This window comes from Epargyreus clarus, unplaced genomic scaffold (assembly GCF_041222505.1).
Source record: "Epargyreus clarus isolate Ecla_fem2 unplaced genomic scaffold, WU_Ecla_fem_2.2 ptg000036l, whole genome shotgun sequence".
In the NCBI taxonomy this organism is placed as follows: Eukaryota; Metazoa; Arthropoda; class Insecta; order Lepidoptera; family Hesperiidae; genus Epargyreus; species Epargyreus clarus.
Window position 1 is genome coordinate 173,600 of NW_027332241.1, and position 19,668 is coordinate 193,267.

Genomic DNA, 19,668 nt, shown 5'->3' on the forward strand with positions numbered 1-19,668 from the left:
TTATAGTTCTTCTAATTGTAATTCGTACGTGTCTTCGAATAAATCAAATAAACAGTTACAAGGTAATATAACATGAAAGATTAAACACACACTCGTTAAGTTCTTTTTAAGGTCAAAGCCTAGCAGTAACGTTTTTATTACAATATAGGAGTAGCAGACGAGCATGCAGTCCACCTGATGGTATGTGGGTACTGCCGCACATGGATATCTGTAATCAACCCCAGATAGGATTAGATATTCCTACCTGAGCTATCCCTGAGGACTAAGCTGGAACGCCTTGGAAAAGTATGTCTCCCTTACCACACCCTTCAAACCAGAACACAGCAGCGCTTAACACCGCTGTAATGAGGCAGAAATAGGCACAAAAGGTTCTACCACCTTCTAAGTAAGAAAAAATAAAGCTTGTAAGCCTCGTATTCGAGTGTTTACATAAGACTGTATAATAAGACGTATTTAAACTAAGAATTTATGAATATAACAAGAATGATGTAATGTATAATATAAAAACTGTACAAAATGCATATAACCCGTTCCACGGTGGCCGTGCCCTAAGCCAGCCAGGTGTAAAACCCATCAGAGCACAACAATGTTAATTTGGCAAGCCGTCGTCCCGAGGGTGATTACGGCGAAAAAAAGATGAAAGAAAAGGGAGAAAAAATATAAGATAGATTCCGGTTAATGACCCCTTCAGCTGAATTCGGTGCCTTGAGTCCAAGGTTAAGGGATGGTTTGGATACTTAGTTTTGTATGCAAATGATAGTTCTATCTTCATAATCTAACTACTGTTTCTTGTGTCATGAAGTGTACATGAACACAAAGATACATTAAACATTAATTAGCAAAATAAACATCTAAATGAATTTATTCATTGAGATGTCTTCTTAGCCGTGGATCGAACCTGGATATGTGTGTCAGAGACTCTTAGGATTCCAATTTTATGTACAGGTCTCCGTACAAAAATCTTGCACTGATTGTTAATTTACAACTTAAATAATTTATTCAAAAACCGCAAATCCACTAAAATTTAAACAAAATTAAAAGAAACATTACACAAAGCTAGGTGTTGAAACAGTCAAAATTAGTCTAATACGAAAAGAAGATGAAAGGATACTTAGAATAAATAAAAATAAATTGATGATAATATTTTAAGTATTATTCTTAAGCAATATGGAGTTTTTGTTTTAATATAATATTTAAATTTATGACTTTGACCTACTCTTTTTGCGTACATGTTACAAAAGTATACAAATATAATTATCACTTGATTTAATGGTCGATGAAAACATCATTAGAGATCTTTTAAAAAATCTCAAAGGTATGTGAAGTCTACCAATACGCACTTGTCCAGCGCGGTGGACAAGTGCGTATTGGTAGACTTAGAAGTGGCCTAATCCTTCTCATTCTGAGAGGAGACCCGTGCCCAGCAGTGGGACAGTAATGGGTAGATGACGAACTTACTCTTTTTAATTTATTATTTTTAAGTAACACTCGTGTACGCGACTGTCCGCTAGTACAGTGGCGGGTGTTATTTTTCCGCTCGTCGCGACACTTACGTGATAACGTTTGAGTGCGACTGTACTTCATCGTTCAATGTTCTCTATAACTTTACTGATTCAGTTACATCACCCTCACATTCTGTATTTTGGAAGTAATCTATACAATTAATGGGTACAAAATTATGTTGTATTAATTGATACTGTATAGTTGAAGGTGGTCGAACTCTTTGTGGCTCGACTCCGACGGCAACACCGCCACACCTATTTCTGCCTAATGAAAGTAGTGTTATCAGTGTAATCAATTATCCACGAGTATCAGTAGCCACTTCAGATCAGGAAGATAGCTTGCTCATTTGATTCTCCACTATAGCCTAGTGGTTGAAATTCAGCCTTTCAATCGGGGAGTCCGAGGTTCGAATCTCAGGCACGAATCTCTACAAGTCTACAAACTTTTGGACTTCGAAAAGAGAACCATACCAAGAAGACAGTTGACGATTGTAATAATTGTGGGCGCGCCGATAGATATATCTACAATGTTATTTCTAATAACTAACTAATTGAACCAATATTTATAAAAATATAGTTAAAATAAATTAATAAGCGTTAATGCCACCACAATAACAACAACACCCAAGCAAAAACCAAACAGTTCAGAGCACCACCGTGCCGTGCCCACTATTGGACAACTTCTGATCTGTCGACAGTGGCGCGCCCCATTTTTATACCATGGTTCAAGTAAGGCAATTATTCAATACGGAGTGGTAGTTCGAAATTAATATCATGTGATTTAAAAAAAGGAATATTTATATATAAAATTAAGCTATTAAAGGTTCACTAGCGTTAATATTGTTATAAACTTACTGGCAACTTACTTGACCCACACATACCAAGTAACATAGTAAATTACTTAACAGCCTGTCATAAAATACCACTTCGGTGCGTAAGGAAGTTGTAAATATCGTTTATAGAAGATCTAATCTTCGCAAACATTATTTCTTTATCACTTTAATAGGCAAATAATAATTCAGAAAAAGTAAGAAGTACGTAATAGTATTTAAATCGTGTCGTTATCACTTTATTAACGTTATAGACGTCAGCGCCATCTAGTAGTTTCTATTAAAGTTTGTTTTTTACTTTATAAGTTAACCTTTTAGCCCGATTGCACCTAAAAGTGGGCAATGTTTTTCAAGTGTAGTCCTCAGGGGTAGCAGCGCATCTGTGGCCGACTTCAACTAGGAACCTAATCCTATCTGGGGTTGATTATAAATGTTCATGGGCGGCACTTACAAAAGGCCTACTTTTTGAAGGAGGTAAAACCCTTTGTGCTTCGACTCCGGCAGCATCACCGCCACACCTATTTCTGTCTCATAACAGCAGCGTTAGGAGCTGCTGTGTTCTGGTTTGAAGGGTGTGGTAAGGGAGAAATACTATTTTAAGGCGTTTCAGCATAAACCTCAGGGGTAGCGGTGCATCTGTGGCCGATTTCACGTAGGAACCTAATGCTATCTTGGGTTGATTACAGATGTTCCTACGACATTAGCCACTTACCATCAACGGACAGCATGTTCTGCTACATTTATATTACAATAAGAACTAAAGCAAATATTTTTCTGATTATTTAAATTTTTATAAAACTGCAGTGACCAGACCAAATGAGTCATGTTACAACAATGTTAGAAATATTATTGTTGCAACAGACTCAAAATATAGCCAGCAGTGAGAAATACGTGGAGTTGTGTGAACGACTGTTGTCTATTTCTGGCTTAATTTAACGCACCATCAGAAATAGGTGCAGTACCTATTTCTGTTATAACAGCAGTATAGACCTGCTGTAATCTACTGCTGTTTAATTTCATAAGGAGAAGCGTTATAGCTTAGTCTTCATAAGTAACTTCGTGGGGAGATTCTGGAGGCACCCTCTTCACACCTGTTACTATAACAGCAGTGTAGCGCTGCTGTATTCTGGTTTGAAGTTATAAGGGGAAGCGTTCTAATTTAGTCTTCATAAGTAACATATTATGTATGTTAGGTTAGGTTAGGAGGCACCCTCATCACACCTGTTACTGTTATGACAGCAGTGTAGTGCTGCTGTATTCTGGTTTGAAGTTATAAGGGGAAGCGTTCTAATTTAGTCTTTATAAGTAACATATTATGTAGGTTAGGTTAGGTTAGGAGGCACCCTCATCACACCTGTTACTGTTATGACAGCAGTGTAGTGCTGCTGTATTCTGGTTTGAAGTTATAAGGGGAAGCGTTCTAATTTAGTCTTTATAAGTAACATATTATGTAGGTTAGGTTAGGTTAGGAGGCACCCTCGTCACACCTGTTACTGTTATAACAGCAGTATAGCGCTGCGGTATTCTGGTTTGAAGTTATAAGGGGATGCGTTCTACTTTAGTCTTAATAAGTAACATATCATTTAGGTTGAAGACGGTGGAATCCTTTGTGGTTCTGCTCCGGAGGCATCACCGACACACCTATTTCTACCCTAAGCACCCAGTGCTGTTCTGATTTGAAGTGTATTAGGGATGATTCTTATATGAGGCGTTTTAATTTAGTCTTTGGGGAGAGTGTTATTTGTGAAAAAGTAGACTATATCTAACAGCGTATGTTATTGTTCATAGTAATTTTTATTTTTAAATTTCATTTGTCAGTGATTGTCTGATTTCCGTCAAAATCAGTCGTGTCGCTCGCGTGCTCCAATTAAGAGCAGAAAGTGCATACGAATCATAACATTGTCGCCGCGCCGCCGGCCGCGCCGCGTTCGTGCGATGACCCAGTTAAAGTGCAAGGTGTTATAACCGATTATTTTATTTATAATATTAAGGTGCAGCTACACTTGTCGTAAGTATGGCTAAGCAATCCCCTATAAAATTAAAAACAGAAACGGAACATATGCTCTATGAAGCATATATGAAAGAAAAAGCTGAGAGAGAAAATCTTGAAGGTATAATTAACGACTTTAAGAGTCAAATAGCCCAATTACAGCAAGAAATCGCAGAGCTAAAAGCAGAAAAAAATACCACGAGGAATGAGAATACTCCCAATGAGCAGCCTACTCGTTCGGTAACATACACTACTGATGAGGAAGATCTTGCGAAAGAAACGGAGTGGATTAGACAAAAAAGCAGAAAAAAGAGGAAATTAGCGACATCACCCACTTCAATAGAACAAGACTCCGGTGAGAAAAAGGAGCCCGAAAGAGAAAAACCTAAAAAACTACCCCCACCACCACCCATTATAGTGGATGGCATAAAAAACTACCAGACATTCTACGATTTCCTGACTCAACATGTTGGTAACACATTCAACGTTAAAATGTTGAGTAAGGAAACAGTAAAGATTAATACAAGCAATGAAGACAGCTACAGGACACTGACAAAAAATCTGTCAGAGAACAAAATACTCTGGCACTCGTTTGAAAACAAACGCGAGAGGCCAATACGAGTCATTGCTAAAAAATTACACCATACATGCGAACCTACAAGAATAGTGGAAGACTTATTAGAAAAAGGATACAAGATTGTGGAAGCTACAAACAAGTTAAGATGGAAGAACAAAGAACCACTTAATATGTTTATGCTTACCTTTAAACATGAAGAAAATATAAGTAATGTGTACAATATAAAATCCATTTTAGGTTGCAAAGTAGAAATAGAACCACTGAAAACTCCAAAGTTAATTCCTCAATGTAAGAGGTGCCAAAACTATGGTCATACACATAAATACTGCGCAAGAGAACCAAGATGTGTCAAATGCACTGGCAAACATCTTACCACGGACTGTCAAAAACCGTCAGACGCTAAAGCTAAATGTATCCACTGTGGTGAAGCTCATCCCGCGAGTTATAGAGGTTGTATCGTAGCAAAAGAGATGCAAAAGATGAAAAATAAAAGCCAAAAGAAACTAACAAACCCTGAAAACCGTCAAACAATTTCAGAACAAAGAAATCCAGAAGCTACTGAGAAAAAAAACACTTTTGAAATAAACCAAAAAAACAATAATAAATCTTATGCTCAAGCAGCAGCAGCTAACAAGAAGGTACAACAACAATCAACCTCAAATAAGAGTAAAGAAACTGATGATAAATTAGGTCAAATTCTAAAGTTTATGACTACATTTAACGAACGGCTTAATAAACTAGAGAAAAATATTATTAAACATAGTAATAAATTATAATGGGTCGCATACTAAAGATAATGACATGGAACGCCAACGGACTACAGCAACATCAGAGCGAACTTCAAGTAGTCCTAGACACAAAAAATATAGATATCTGCTTAATTTCGGAAACACATTTCACCTCACAGTCACACATAAAATTCAAAGGATATGCAATATATCACGCAATCCATCCAGACAATTGTGCTAGAGGTGGAAGTGCTGTTATTATCAAAGATAATCTGTTTCATTATGAACAATTTAAACACGAAGAACATGATATCCAATCAGTGGCTATTGGTGTCGAAACTAAGGACTACCATATAACTATTGCAGCAATTTATTGCCCACCTAGATATTCAATAAAAAAAGAGAAGTACATACAATTTTTAAATAAATTTAACGAAAAATTCATCTTGGGTGGTGATTTTAATGCCAAGAATGTCTATTGGGGTTCGAGGTTAACAACTCCTAAAGGCAAAGAATTATTCAATGCCTTGAAACATTTGAAATGTGAAGTTATATCAACAGGACAACCTACATACTGGCCAACTGATCCTAATAAAGTTCCTGACCTGATAGATTTCTTTATATATAAAAAAATATCATCAAGTCTCATGAGCGTTGAGGGTTCATACGATATGAGCTCGGACCATTCGCCAATCATACTAACACTGCATCAAAGCTTTGTACATCGAAATAGCCAGCTCGGCCTAGTGAATAAGCATACAGATTGGGAAAGTTTTAAGGTGGATCTCACACGTAATATAAACTTGCACGTTCCACTTAAAACTCCCGAACAAATAGACGAAGAAGTGGGTGGATTTGTTAAAATTATCCAACATTCAGCCTGGAAAAATACACCACAAGCTAGAGTGAGAGTCACACGTCCAACGTATACAAGGGAAATACTTGTCCTTATAAAGGAAAAACGGCGACAAAGGAGAAGGTGGCACCAAACGAGGTCTCCCGAAGACAAAAAACATCTGAACAACCTCACAAAAACACTTAGGAGAAAAATTAATCAATTTAATAACGATACCCTAAAAACCTATTTATCAAGCTTAAACAATGATCGCAGCACAGACTACTCACTGTGGAAAGCAACCAAAGGTTTGAAACGACCTATCAAGCAAATTCCCCCAATTAAAGATAAGTATGGAAAATGGATAATTGATGATATGCAAAAAGCTTCTCATTTTGCCCTTCATCTAGAAAAAATCTTCCAACCAAATGAAGGAGAATATAGTGATTATAGTAGTCACTGTATAGAGCAGACAGAGCTAGATATTAAATTTGTGACCCCAAAAGAAGTGTCAACAGAGATACAACGCAACATTAATCCTAAAAAAGCTCCTGGATTCGACCTGATTACAGGTGAGGTTATGAAGAACCTTCCTAGAAAAGCTGTAATCAAGTTAACTTCCCTAATAAATGCTTCATTCAGAATTCAATATGTTCCAGACTTATGGAAGGTAGCTGAAGTAATAATGATACCAAAACCGGGTAAACCGCCACATGAAGCTGCATCATACAGGCCTATCTCCCTATTGCCTATAATGTCTAAGGTCTTTGAGAAGCTCTTGTTAAAGCGACTCAAACCCATATTAGAACATAAAAACTTTATACCAGATCACCAGTTTGGTTTCAGAGAAAAACACTCCACGATAGATCAGATTCATAGGATCTCTAGTACAATAGAAAAATCATTAGAAGAGAAGAAAATCTGCTCTGCAGTATTTTTAGATGTAGCGCAAGCCTTCGATAAAGTTTGGCATGAAGGCTTGATATTGAAGCTAAGAGCAATGCTACCAAAGCAATTCTCAGAAATATTAATATCTTATATTTCAAACAGAGCTTTCCGAGTGAGACAAGGAGAAGCATACTCAGATCTCAAGCAAATAAATGCTGGCGTACCACAAGGCAGTGTATTGGGGCCGGTCCTGTACCTCTTATACACCTGTGACATTCCAGAAACAGAAAATAACATCTTCGCAACTTTTGCTGATGATACTGCAATTATAGCTGTAGGGAATGATCACGCTGAAGCAGCGGAGAATTGCCAAGTAGCTATCAACAAAGTAATCAATTGGACGAAGAAGTGGCGAATGAAACTCAATGAAACCAAATCAGTGCACATTGATTTTACAAATAGGCATCCTAATTATCAACCTATATATATTAACAATACACCCATTCCATACGCAAACACAGCCAAATATCTTGGCATGACCCTTGATGCGAAGCTGCGCTGGAGAGCTCACGTCAAGAAAAAACGTGACGAGCTGGAGCTCAAATACAGAGCTATGCATTGGCTGCTTGGGAAACATTCCTCGCTGTCTATATACAATAAAATATTGCTATATAAACAAGTCCTAATGCCTGTATGGACATATGGTATTCAACTCTGGGGCTGTACCAAAAAAAGTAATTTAAATATCATACAAACGTTCCAAAATAAAGTACTTAGGGGTATTGCAAATGCACCTTGGTATGTAAGAAACGAAGATCTACATCGGGACCTTCAAGTAGACCTTGTTAAAAAAGTGATTAGCACTTATGCTGAAGGCCATCAAAAAAGACTTCACCATCACGTCAATATCGAGGCGATCCAGCTCCTCGATACGACGGACTTAGTGAGAAGACTCAAAAGGACTAAACCGTTTGAGTTAGTGACATGACACAGTGTAGTGTTAGTGAAGAAGTGATAAGTGAACATTATAGAACACAAGAACAATGTGTCTACTCCTTTATGTGATAAGACAAAGAAGTGCAGTGTCAGAGGACGCCGCCTTCATTATATGATTATTTAGCAGTTTAAGTTAGCGTAAAATTACTCATTAGTCTTATAGTAGGCTAGATTGTAATAAATATAAAGTACCTTATTATTCATTCGGTACTTTATACAAGGAAAAAAAAAAAAAAAAAAAAAAAAAAATTTCATTTTATTTAATAAATCACCAACAATTATTACATGTATATGTGCCACCTTAACTTAGGAATATAGTTAACAATAAATGCATAATCACTTCGCTACGAGACATGATTCGCAATTATGAAATCCGTAGACGAACTAAGCTTACCGACATAGCTCTCAAAATTAGCAGGCTGAAGTGGCAATGAGCCACATCGCTCGGAGAACCGATAACAGGTGGGGAAGGAAGGTCCTCGAGTGGCGACCACGCGTAGGCAAAAGGAGTACAGGCCGCCCCCCGACCAGGTGGACCGACGACCTGAAGAAGACCGCGGGAAACCGCTGGCTTCAAAGGGCACGGGACCGGTTGGAGTGGCGCCAATTAGGGGAGGCCTATGTCCAGCAGTGGACCTCAAAAGGCTGATGAATGGATGAATGGATGGGTGGATCGAATAATCACTTTTAGGTGAGTATCAAAGACTCCTTGTAAGAAAACATCACAAAAAGTGAAACTAAAAGGTAACAATAAAAATAAACAAAATTACAGTTTGAATTTACACTATTAATCTATGAATTGACTAATATATAATTTAATCAATGAAAGACTATGGTTTTAAGCATTTTTTTTTAATTTAGCCAGAGACACATGTTAATAACTAACAAAGTTTTTATTCCGTGCACCTAACTTTGACTAACATTTGACTATGTAATGAAAAAACTGCCGAATTCATTTGTTTGGATCTTAAAGCGACATAGAGTAGGGTTCAGCTGTCAAATGACTAATACATTCTGCATAACGTCCGTAACGGACATACTTGGCATCGTAGCAAATTCCGATATTTCGGACGAAAATTAGGTAATTATATCTTGCGTTTGGGGATAACTCTCAAGCAAGTAGGCTTCCTCAGAATATTTACCTTTAAAGCAAGTGATAATTAATTTATAATAAGGGCAACTCCGTAAAACAGATAAGAATACATGTTTCATTTATTATCAAGTCACAGATCATCATCTTCATTGTCAATCCACTACTGTCCCACTGCTGGGTCTCCTCTCAGAATGGCAAGGATTAGGCCATAGTGCACCGCGCTGGCCAAGGGCGTATTGGTAGACTTCACATACCTTTGAAAGCTTTTCAGATTTCTCATGTATGCTGATTTCCTCACAATGTTTCCTTCCCCATTTAAGCAAGTGATAATTAATTTCTAATACACATATCTTTGAAAAATCAGAGGTGCGAGGATCTGAACCTGGGACCCTTCGATCAAGAGGCCGAGTTAACCAATAGGCTATCACTGCTTTTTAAGTTTTTTCATTCTTTTATTTAATTATTTAATGATACATTAAACAGATCATTAAACATATGTTATCAGAGATGTAATAAACTAAATGATTACTTACACCATAAAAATGTGTGTGAATTAGCAATAAATGTTATTTTTATGGAGTTTCGCTCCTCAGGCTTGCGAATGGTTATTGACTGTCTGATATTTTGCCCATTGCTGGCGTGGACTTCTTCCATTCCACTGTCCACATCTCTTAACCTGCATAGTTTGTCTTATTGTTTCAGTTTTAGTGATGTACCAGAAAGAAGTGCATCTGATAGTAAGGGATAGGACTCCGGTCGATACGTACGTCGTACGTCGATAGGTACCGACGGATTGACGAGCCCTTCGAAGCAGGGAAGCGCGCCTTTTATAATATAGAAGAAGAGCATGCCACCTGATGCGGCTACTGCCATATGGATCTGTAATGCCACTGATATATCGCTACTCCTGATCACCGCTGATATTAGACAGAAATAGGAGTAGAACCCCAGAGAGTTCTATTACGTATCAAATTTTACTTACGTATTTTGCAAAGATTTATAATTTTCTGTGTGTTTATGACATGTTTGATAATAATCTAAGAGACTTTTTAAAAGTCTGCATTTTGTGTACTTTTAGCTATCATCTGACCAAGTTTTACCCTTTAAAACAGTTACAAAAATATTTATCAATGTACGTAAAAATTGATAATAAATTTACATATTAAAAATATCATTATACTAAATAATATAATATTAAATCTTAAAGCGCACATTGAATTATAAACAGTCAATAAAATTAAAAATCTATTCTTAATTTAAATACGTGATATTAATTCATGAATAACCAATATTGGCATCAATAAACATGTTATTCAGAGATCATAATTCAATTTCAAACACTTTATTAATAAAACGTTAACAGATCGAAAGCAAATACCATAATTTTATAATCGCTCTAAACAGCCTATCCATGATTCACGGTACGAAGGCATAGCTCACAGACCCCTATAACGATCTATAGATCTATAGATCTTGCGCCCGATCGTTCAAAGAAATCATCGGAAAAAAGTCAAACGAGACAGTACCATAATGCATGCCATTATATCCGTCTCCCTCACTCGTATTGAGCGACGGAGGTGCGAGCGAGACGACACAGTTTTTATTGAAGTATACACGGTTTAGAAGTACCAGTCTTGCACGGTACGCGGAACAGAGCGGACGTGTCTGAATTAGGAGCTTGTTTTTGTTACATTTTTTACTAACTTTCCGCGGATTTTGGTGTATTTTTTGAAAATCCTGAATAGTTAATGAGTGTGAGAGGCAAGGACGTCGGTTATGCTTTTTGATGGAATTCTGTGTATTGTGCTGTATTGAAGTGGTGTGAACTCGGATTTGGCGAGCTCGTTTCAGAAAAACGGTGGGTTTTTCATTAATTTTATATTGCTTTTCTTAATAATTTTTAATTTTAACGAATAATTATGTACTTTGGTTAAATGGTACAAAAACGTTAATTATCTTGGTTTACCCTCGACAGCGGTGAAAAATGACTATTTTTAAAATTTCAAATTACTAGTATCAACAATTATTTTATTTATTTATTTATATAATATTCTCCATAATATGATCTCCCGCTGCCAAATACTTTAACAAAACGGATACAGGTTCAATCACAAAATTTAGTTATTACAATTTGGTACAACAAAACCTCATAATTTAATACTTCTACAACTGACTTTGTCTTACAAAGTATTAATAGTACAAATTTCATACATTTGAGAAAATGATTATTTATTCATTGTACCATCGTAAATTGGTACAATACGGTTAACTGCTTTCGAAATGAAAAATCAAACTTCGATCTAAATCTAATTAAACACTTATTTATATTCCTAAAAAAACTACTAACATGCAAAAAAATGTAAAAAATACTTTCGAAAAAACATTTTTGCACAAAATTTTAAATCCAAACAGATGTCGAAAATTAAGTAGAAATCGAGTTTGCATAATCAAGTTATTGATTATATCCATTTATAATTTAAACTGCAAATATGAACACATTTATATAAATTTTACATAAATTTATAGTCCAAGATAAAATATTTGTAAACAGATACTTATTTATGTTATTTAGGAATTATGTAAATGTACGTTCTTTATAAATGTTGACAAACCTAAAAACGTTTAGAAATAAGAGTTACACATAAATCTATGTATCTAGTATATTATAATCTATGTATATTAAAACATTTGAAAATTATGAAAAAAGAAACCAACTTCGAGCCGCGAAAAATGCTCATTTTTTTAATTTGTTACTTCACCCTTGTTACGTTTTTTAATATAACTTTCCAAAAAACTAAACATATTATTTATTATTGGTAATTTCGTACGAAATTCGCTGGGTTAACTAGTAAAACATACATAACTAAGCATTTTTTATGATATTATATATACAAATATGCAGTCTACCTGATCGTAAGTCACAAGTGTTTTTTAGATATCTATAATCAATCCTAAATAAAGTTAGTTATAATTATGTTAGATCAGCCACAGACTACTCCTCGTGAAGACTAAGTAATTTGGTTTTCTCCGTACAAATGTTACCACATCTTTAAATTCAAAACGCCTACCGCTGTCACAGTCGTTATAAGGCAATAATTGAAGATGGTAGAAGATGGTTGTGAAGATGGTAGAACCCTTTGTGGTTCGACTATGAAAGCTTCACCCTTACACGGTTTTTACCTAACAAAAGCAGTATAAAGAGCTACTGTGTTCCAGTTTGAAGGGTGTCATACTAATCCGAGGCGTTTCAACTTAGTCCTAAAGGGTAGGAATGCATCTGTCGCCAATCTCAGGAATTTAACCTTATCTGGATTGATCACATATGTCTATAGACGACAGCCAATTACCACCATTACCACTCAATATTGTGTTACAGCCACATCTCATTGATCCATTTATATTGCTGGTTGTTAATACTTTACGTCACTTATTAAATACTTTTCTGAAATGATATGAAATGTCAGCTGATTTTTGCAATGTCTTTTATAATGGAGATATGATAAAATAGTGGATAAAGATGTATTAATGTACCTAAATGTTGATGATTATGGAAGACTATATTGTATTTCTGGAATCCATTCTGAGCGTTTTCATAATTGTAATAAAAATCATTGTCAAGCAGTCGTAGGTATATTCAATTTAACTTAATCTAAATCTATCTTAAATAAAATAGATTCTCACTTTGATGTTGATTTTATGAACATCTTAAAGTTTCATAGCTGCAGGCCTAAAACAGCTCAGAATTTTTTGCCCAACATTGGGAATAGCGATATCAAGGAACTTGAAAGTTTTAGACAAGTTTATCCGGTTTCTTAGTATTGACTTCAAATAATAGAAATACCGAATAGGTTTATTCATAGCAACAAGAATGTTGACTGTAGGTGGTAGGTATTCATAGAACACATTAGCTCCTAATACAAGAAATTTTATCATCTGTTATAAAAATATGCGAAGTAAATTTGTTATTTGATGTCACAAAAATATGAAAAACAACATTTATTATTTGTCGTTACAAAAATATGAAAAACAACATTTATTATTTGTCGTTACAAAAATATGAAAAACAACATTTATTATTTGTTGTCACAAAAATATGAAAAACAACATTTATTATTTGTCGTTACAAAAATATGAAAAACAACATTTATTATTTGTTATCACAAAATTATGAAAAACAATATTTATTATTTGTCGTCACAAAAATATGCAAAGTAAATACAAATAAAATGTATTATGTGTCCTTATAAAAAATGGCAAAATGACATTTACTGTTTGTCGTTATAAAAATACGTAAGATAAAATGTATTATACGTCGTCATAAAAAACACAAAATAAAATGTATTTTTATTGTCACAAAAATATACGAATCAAAATTTATCAACTGTCTTTAAAATATGCAGAGTAGGATTAATATTTGTCGTTACAAAAATATGCAAAGTAAAATTTATTATTTGTCGTTATAAAAATATGTGAAATAATTTTATTCTTTGTTGTTACAAAAATATCAATACAAATAAGTTAAATTAAAGTGTCTCTTTGTAATGTCAAAATTAGCTCATCACTAACTCAATCTATTTAGATTTTGTGTTTTAAAGTCTACTATTAGTCATTTTGACAGTGAATAATATAAAGAAATTTTCAAGTTTTAGAAAAGCACTAGGTGACCCGGCAAGCGTTGTGTTGCCATATAAATGTTTTAAGGTGAACAATCCTTATCACTTAGGGATATGAAAAATAGATAGTAGCCGATTATCAGACCTACTGAACATGTATATAAAATTTGGTGAAAATCGGTAAAGCCGTTTCGGAGGAGTACGGTAACTAACATGTGACACGAGAATTTTATATATTAGATATCATTGTTCATTCTTTGTTAAAGCGATTGAAACATAATTATTATTGAACGTCACTGAATGAATCAGCAGACATGGCTCAGGAATCGAACCCGGATCTCCAAAATGGATCCCTAGTTGCATATTACTAACCTATCAATCTGTGCAAACAATATTAGTTTATTATAATTTATTATTACTTTTTGTGTCTAAGAAATGCAATTTTAACAATGGCACGCTTCGCTGGTTTTCTGAAAGCACTTTTTATGTACTGAAAATATGTATATATAAATATAAACAAAATTGTATTGTCTGTCTGTAAATCCAAAACTAACCTAGCAGAAACTGTACCCTTAGTATGAGTTTTAACGTTTTTACAAAAATGGCTGTTTTTGTATTTGTTTACATTTCCAATCAGCGCCCCCAGCTGACTGTATCAGAACTGATTGTATGGGAAATACGTAAACAAATACAAAAACAGTCATTTTTGTAAAAACGTAAAAACTCATACTAAGGGTACTGATGTGGTTATGACTGTCTGGTTTAACAGGTTTAAGGGAGACACTTATGCGAAGCCTTTCAATTTAGTCCTTAGGGTTGCAAACTGTGGCCGACCGCAGGTTGTCTTATCTGGGGTTGATTACATATGTCCATGCGGTAGTACCTACTTACCATCAGGTGGACTGCAAGCTTATTTATTACTATTTTATAATTATTTATTTTTTAAGAAACAAAAATAAATTTAAAAATATTCATAGTATTCTAAACAAACTAAAATCTTATATATAAAATTCTCGTGTCACAATGTTAGTTACCGTATCCTCCGAAACGGCTTTACCGATTTTCACCAACTTTTATATTCATATTCAGTAGGTCTGAGAATCGGTTATTGTCTATTTTTCATACCCCTAAGTGATAAGGGTTGTTTACCCTTAATTTTTTTTTATTTATATGGCAACACAACGATTGCTGGGTCAGCTATTTAAAAATAAAATAAATGGGCCAGTAAATAAATTCACTACTTGTATATTTAAAAATACCTGGATAATTGTACAGAGTGCATCCAGGCAGAATCTTGTTTAAAACCTAGTTAAACATCAATTGCTATTCAAGTACTATTCATTACTGTTGGTAAATTGCATCATGTCCTAACCACAGTTCCGTTAGAAAAAAAGATAGAAAGAACATAATTGATTTGTGCAGTCACAATTGAAATAACTTAAAAAAACTTAAACTACAATCGATTATAACATTCATAGCCTCGTAATAGATGCTTGTGTGAGTGATGAACACCAATGTTGTAGGTTTGATTCCGGTGGCACTACTGTCACACCTATTTCTGCATAATAACAACAGTTAGCGCTGCTGTGTTCTGATTTGAAGGGTGTGGTAAGGAATACATAATTATGCAAGGTGTGCTAAGTTTTTATAACATATCTATGCCCTACTTCTGGCAAGACTCTTATCTGATGATTACTGATTGATTACTGGCGGCAGTAGCCACTTACCATCAGATGGACTGCACGCTCGTCTGCTACTCCTAGGTATATTATAAAAATATCGATAAATAATAATAATGTGAAAAACATAATATTGTATTTATTTATACCATTGTTCATTCTTTGTTAAAGCGATTAAAACATCAATTCTAAATGTGGCTGGCCACAGATACCTACCACTAAGTACCCCTGAGGACTTTGTTGGAACGCCTCAAATGAGTCTCCATTATCACACCCTTTTAACAGAGATACAGCAACGCTAAACTGCTGGTGTTAGGCAGAAATATATGGCGCTAGTATCTCCAAAGTCGGAACACAAAGGGTTCTAACTTCAGAATTATACTTCAATAATAAGTCATACTTAGAAATTAATCACTTGCTTAAACGGTGAAGGAAAACATCGTGAGGAAACCTGCGTACCTAAGACATCTTAAAAACAAGTTTTCCAAGGTATGTCAAGTCTACCAATCCGTACTTGTCCAGCGTGGACTATGGCCTAATCCTTCTCATTCTGAGAGACCCGTGCCCAGCAGTGGAACAGTAATGGTTTGATGATGATAAGTCAAGTATAAGCCATTTATCCCAATACGAACTGGGGACAAGCGCCTTATTTCTACAGGATTTATCTTCACCCAGAGACCCAGAGCCGTGGGACGTCGATTGATGTCCGCCATTTTACCGCTTCGGACGTAATGTGAAACTATTTGAAAGCCACGCTTCTATCCTTTGTACGTGGGTGCGTTTATAGGGACGCTGAATTCAGTATCTATGTAAATATATACTATTGTCACTTTAAGCATACTTAAAGCGAGTTTTGTTTTGACATCCTTCGTGGTTTTCCTCCGGAGGTACCGTTGAGACAACTTTGTACAGATATGTACCGCCCCTAAAATAGGTGTGGCGGAGGAGCCGTTGCAATCGAAGAGGGTTCTATCACTTTTGTTCTACATTTGTCCAGCGTGGGAGACTACAGTCTAAATCCCTGTCAATCTGAGAGGGGCCCCCGTTTAGAGATCATTGTGTGAATGTAGTATAAAAAAGGACTTATTTTGTAACGAGAATTAATTATCCTTGCTGTTTACTAATTTTTTATATCCTTAAAAGATCGAAATCCAAAATTCCCAAAATCGTAACCATTAGTTTCGGCAAGCACAAACTAACACGACTTAATTAGTAAGCTTCAGATACCATCTACTACGTCTAAATTAATTAAAATTAATTTATTTAAGTGGATAATTAGCTACCTGTTTGGATAGCAACTTTAAGGCACTTGTAATAATTAAGGAAACTTTTTAAAATTAATTATTGCTTTAACGACGAAGGGAAACATGAAACCTGAGACTGAAGTACTTAAGGATATGTCAAGTCTACAGTTATTTTACTTTAGTAAGAGTGCGGTAAGGAGACTGAAGTCTGAAGGTGGTAGAACCCTTTGTGGTTCGACTCCGGCGGCACCACCGCCACACCTATTTCTACCTAATAACAGCAGTGTTAGGCGCTGCTGTGTTCCGGTTTGAAGGGTGTGGTAAGGGAGACATACTTTTCCGAGGCATTCCAGCTTAGTCCTCAGGGGTAGCGGCGCATCTTTGGCAGACCTCAGGTAGGTGTATCTAATCCTATGTGGGGTTGATTACAGATGTCCACGGGCGGCTGTAGCCACTTACCATCAGGTGGACTGCATGTTCGTCTGTTACTCCTATATTATAATTACATTGACAAATATTTTGATTAAATTCGATTCAAGAAATTAATTAATATGTAAATCATAAGCAATAAGCTCAATAAACAGTTTACAATCAAATCGAATCGTTATTGAATTATTGCATAGATATTATTGTTCACTATAGACGATATAATTAAATGTTGACAATGCTGTTTCTCAACAAGCCAATTTGAGTCGAAACATGAGACATGTTCTAGAAATCAATTTGTTAATTAGAAGGTAAAGACACGTTCAATTGTGAGCGAGTTTAAGCGTTGCGCTGTAGCGAGTTGGCAAACACTTCAAACGCCAATTAATAATAATTAACAAAGAACAATTACCTCGGGCAAAGAATTACCTTAGCTATTCAACGAGGTAATGTCGCCAGCGTTTTGGGGAATCTACCAAAGGACAGCAATTTGGATGAAGCTAATTGTATTTTTTTTTTCATAACTATTTAAAAACTTGTTTTATATTATTTTTGTATTTTTATTAGGATAATATTGTAAATGAATTACTATGTATTTGACAATAAATAAATAAAAAATATAATTAACAAATGTTTCTCAAGTTCATATTTTGTCTTTGGTAGGCAAAAATTGATTCAGAATGTTAAAATTGATCGATTTGGCAAATCGTATGTCGTTATTATATTTGATTCTAGTTATTCCATTTCAGAAACGGGGACTTGATACAGATATTTTGCCGCCAAAAATATGTACTCAGAACTCGTGGATTATAGTGTTAAAATAAATTTAAATACGTTTTGTAAATCTATTTTTATAAACATCATCAATTAAACAACATACAATTTGTTTATAAGAAGCATTATTATGCTTCTTACTCTAGAAACTCGGTTTCGATTCCAAATCATTTGAAATTCAGTACTTTTTCAGACGTTCTAAACAATTTAAAGCAGTACTCCCAATATTTCTGCATAATATTATGGAGTTATATCCAAATCGCCCTTAAGGTCTAACCTTTCATTCCAATGAAACGTGCCCGTGGAACAGTAATGATTTCAATATGGCGTTCCATTTTACTTAACACATTCAGATAACGTTCCGTTCCATACATTTCGTATTTTAGCGAGTTAAATCGCTCGCAATTGGACGAAGCTTTAACCTTTATTTCATTTACCGGGAACAAAACGCAATTCCTGATTAATGATATCGCAATCGTACTTTTTGTTCCACTCTGGTTGAGTCAGATTATATTATTAATGGTTTAAGTAAAGACATATTTCTAGTATACATAAAATCTAATATACAGAAAAAACGGGGTGTTTGCACTTTAAACTAGTTTTTTGATTCTATTTTCTAGTATTTATTGCCGACGCATATTGTTATGCAAACGTCTTAAAATTATTAGTTTATAATGTAAAGAATGAAAAATAAAATAAAGAAGTTAGAGTGAGAATACCTATTTATATTAGACCTGTTATTAGCTCAATGTTTGGCTTAGGATTTGTTTGATAATAATATCATGTGTAGACTCATTATTCCTTAAACTATTTTATATAATAAAACATTCAATAACAACTCCATTCTTTATTGTCTCTGACAATCCATTTTATGACATTTTATTCTCGAAACAATATAATATCTTTCTTTCTTTTATATAGTTCCCGCTAGATTGCAACTCACCAGAAATTAAATACTCTCATTATCATAAAATAAATAAAAAAATATTGTAATGAAAATTATACCTTTACACATGCAATGTAATTAAATTACGAATTTTAAATTATATTTAAAAAAAAAATGTACTGTTATCTTAATGCTTAAACCTATTATTAACCTTTGAAAACTCCATAACCTTTGTTAAAAAATAAAGTAGACAATTTTAAGGTGACAATTATAAATGCCGATTTTGCAAAAAAATATATAATTTATTACATAATTCTTACCAAACGCTCCAAAAAGTATTAATTCAAAAATACAAATATAAGGGCGTTTTATGTGCGTATAAAATGGTGCAAATGAAAAGTGCTACAATACAAAAGAGTGCTACAATAAGTCAATACTCCTAATTTTCTCTTTTCGCAATTCCAATTCAAAATCAATTTAATTCAATTTTGATTATTACATTGACATAACTTAGCTTTATTTTGATTCTTATGATAAATTCATATTAAAACACTTATTCGAAATATTAATCCAAAGCGATTTTATACTTATAAGTTATAAAATAAAC

At 34.5% G+C, this 19,668-nt stretch overlaps 1 protein-coding gene across 1 annotated transcript in view; it reads left to right on the forward strand.

Annotated features, from left to right (window-relative positions):
• Window positions 1-11,081: 11,081 nt before the first annotated feature.
• The window catches only part of fj (four-jointed box kinase), a 42,723-nt gene continuing 34,136 nt past the window's right edge, over window positions 11,082-19,668 (forward strand). The window contains exon 1 of the mRNA XM_073092391.1: window positions 11,082-11,297. The gene's annotated coding sequence lies outside the window, so the exon portion shown is untranslated. The remainder of the gene's footprint in view (window positions 11,298-19,668) is intronic.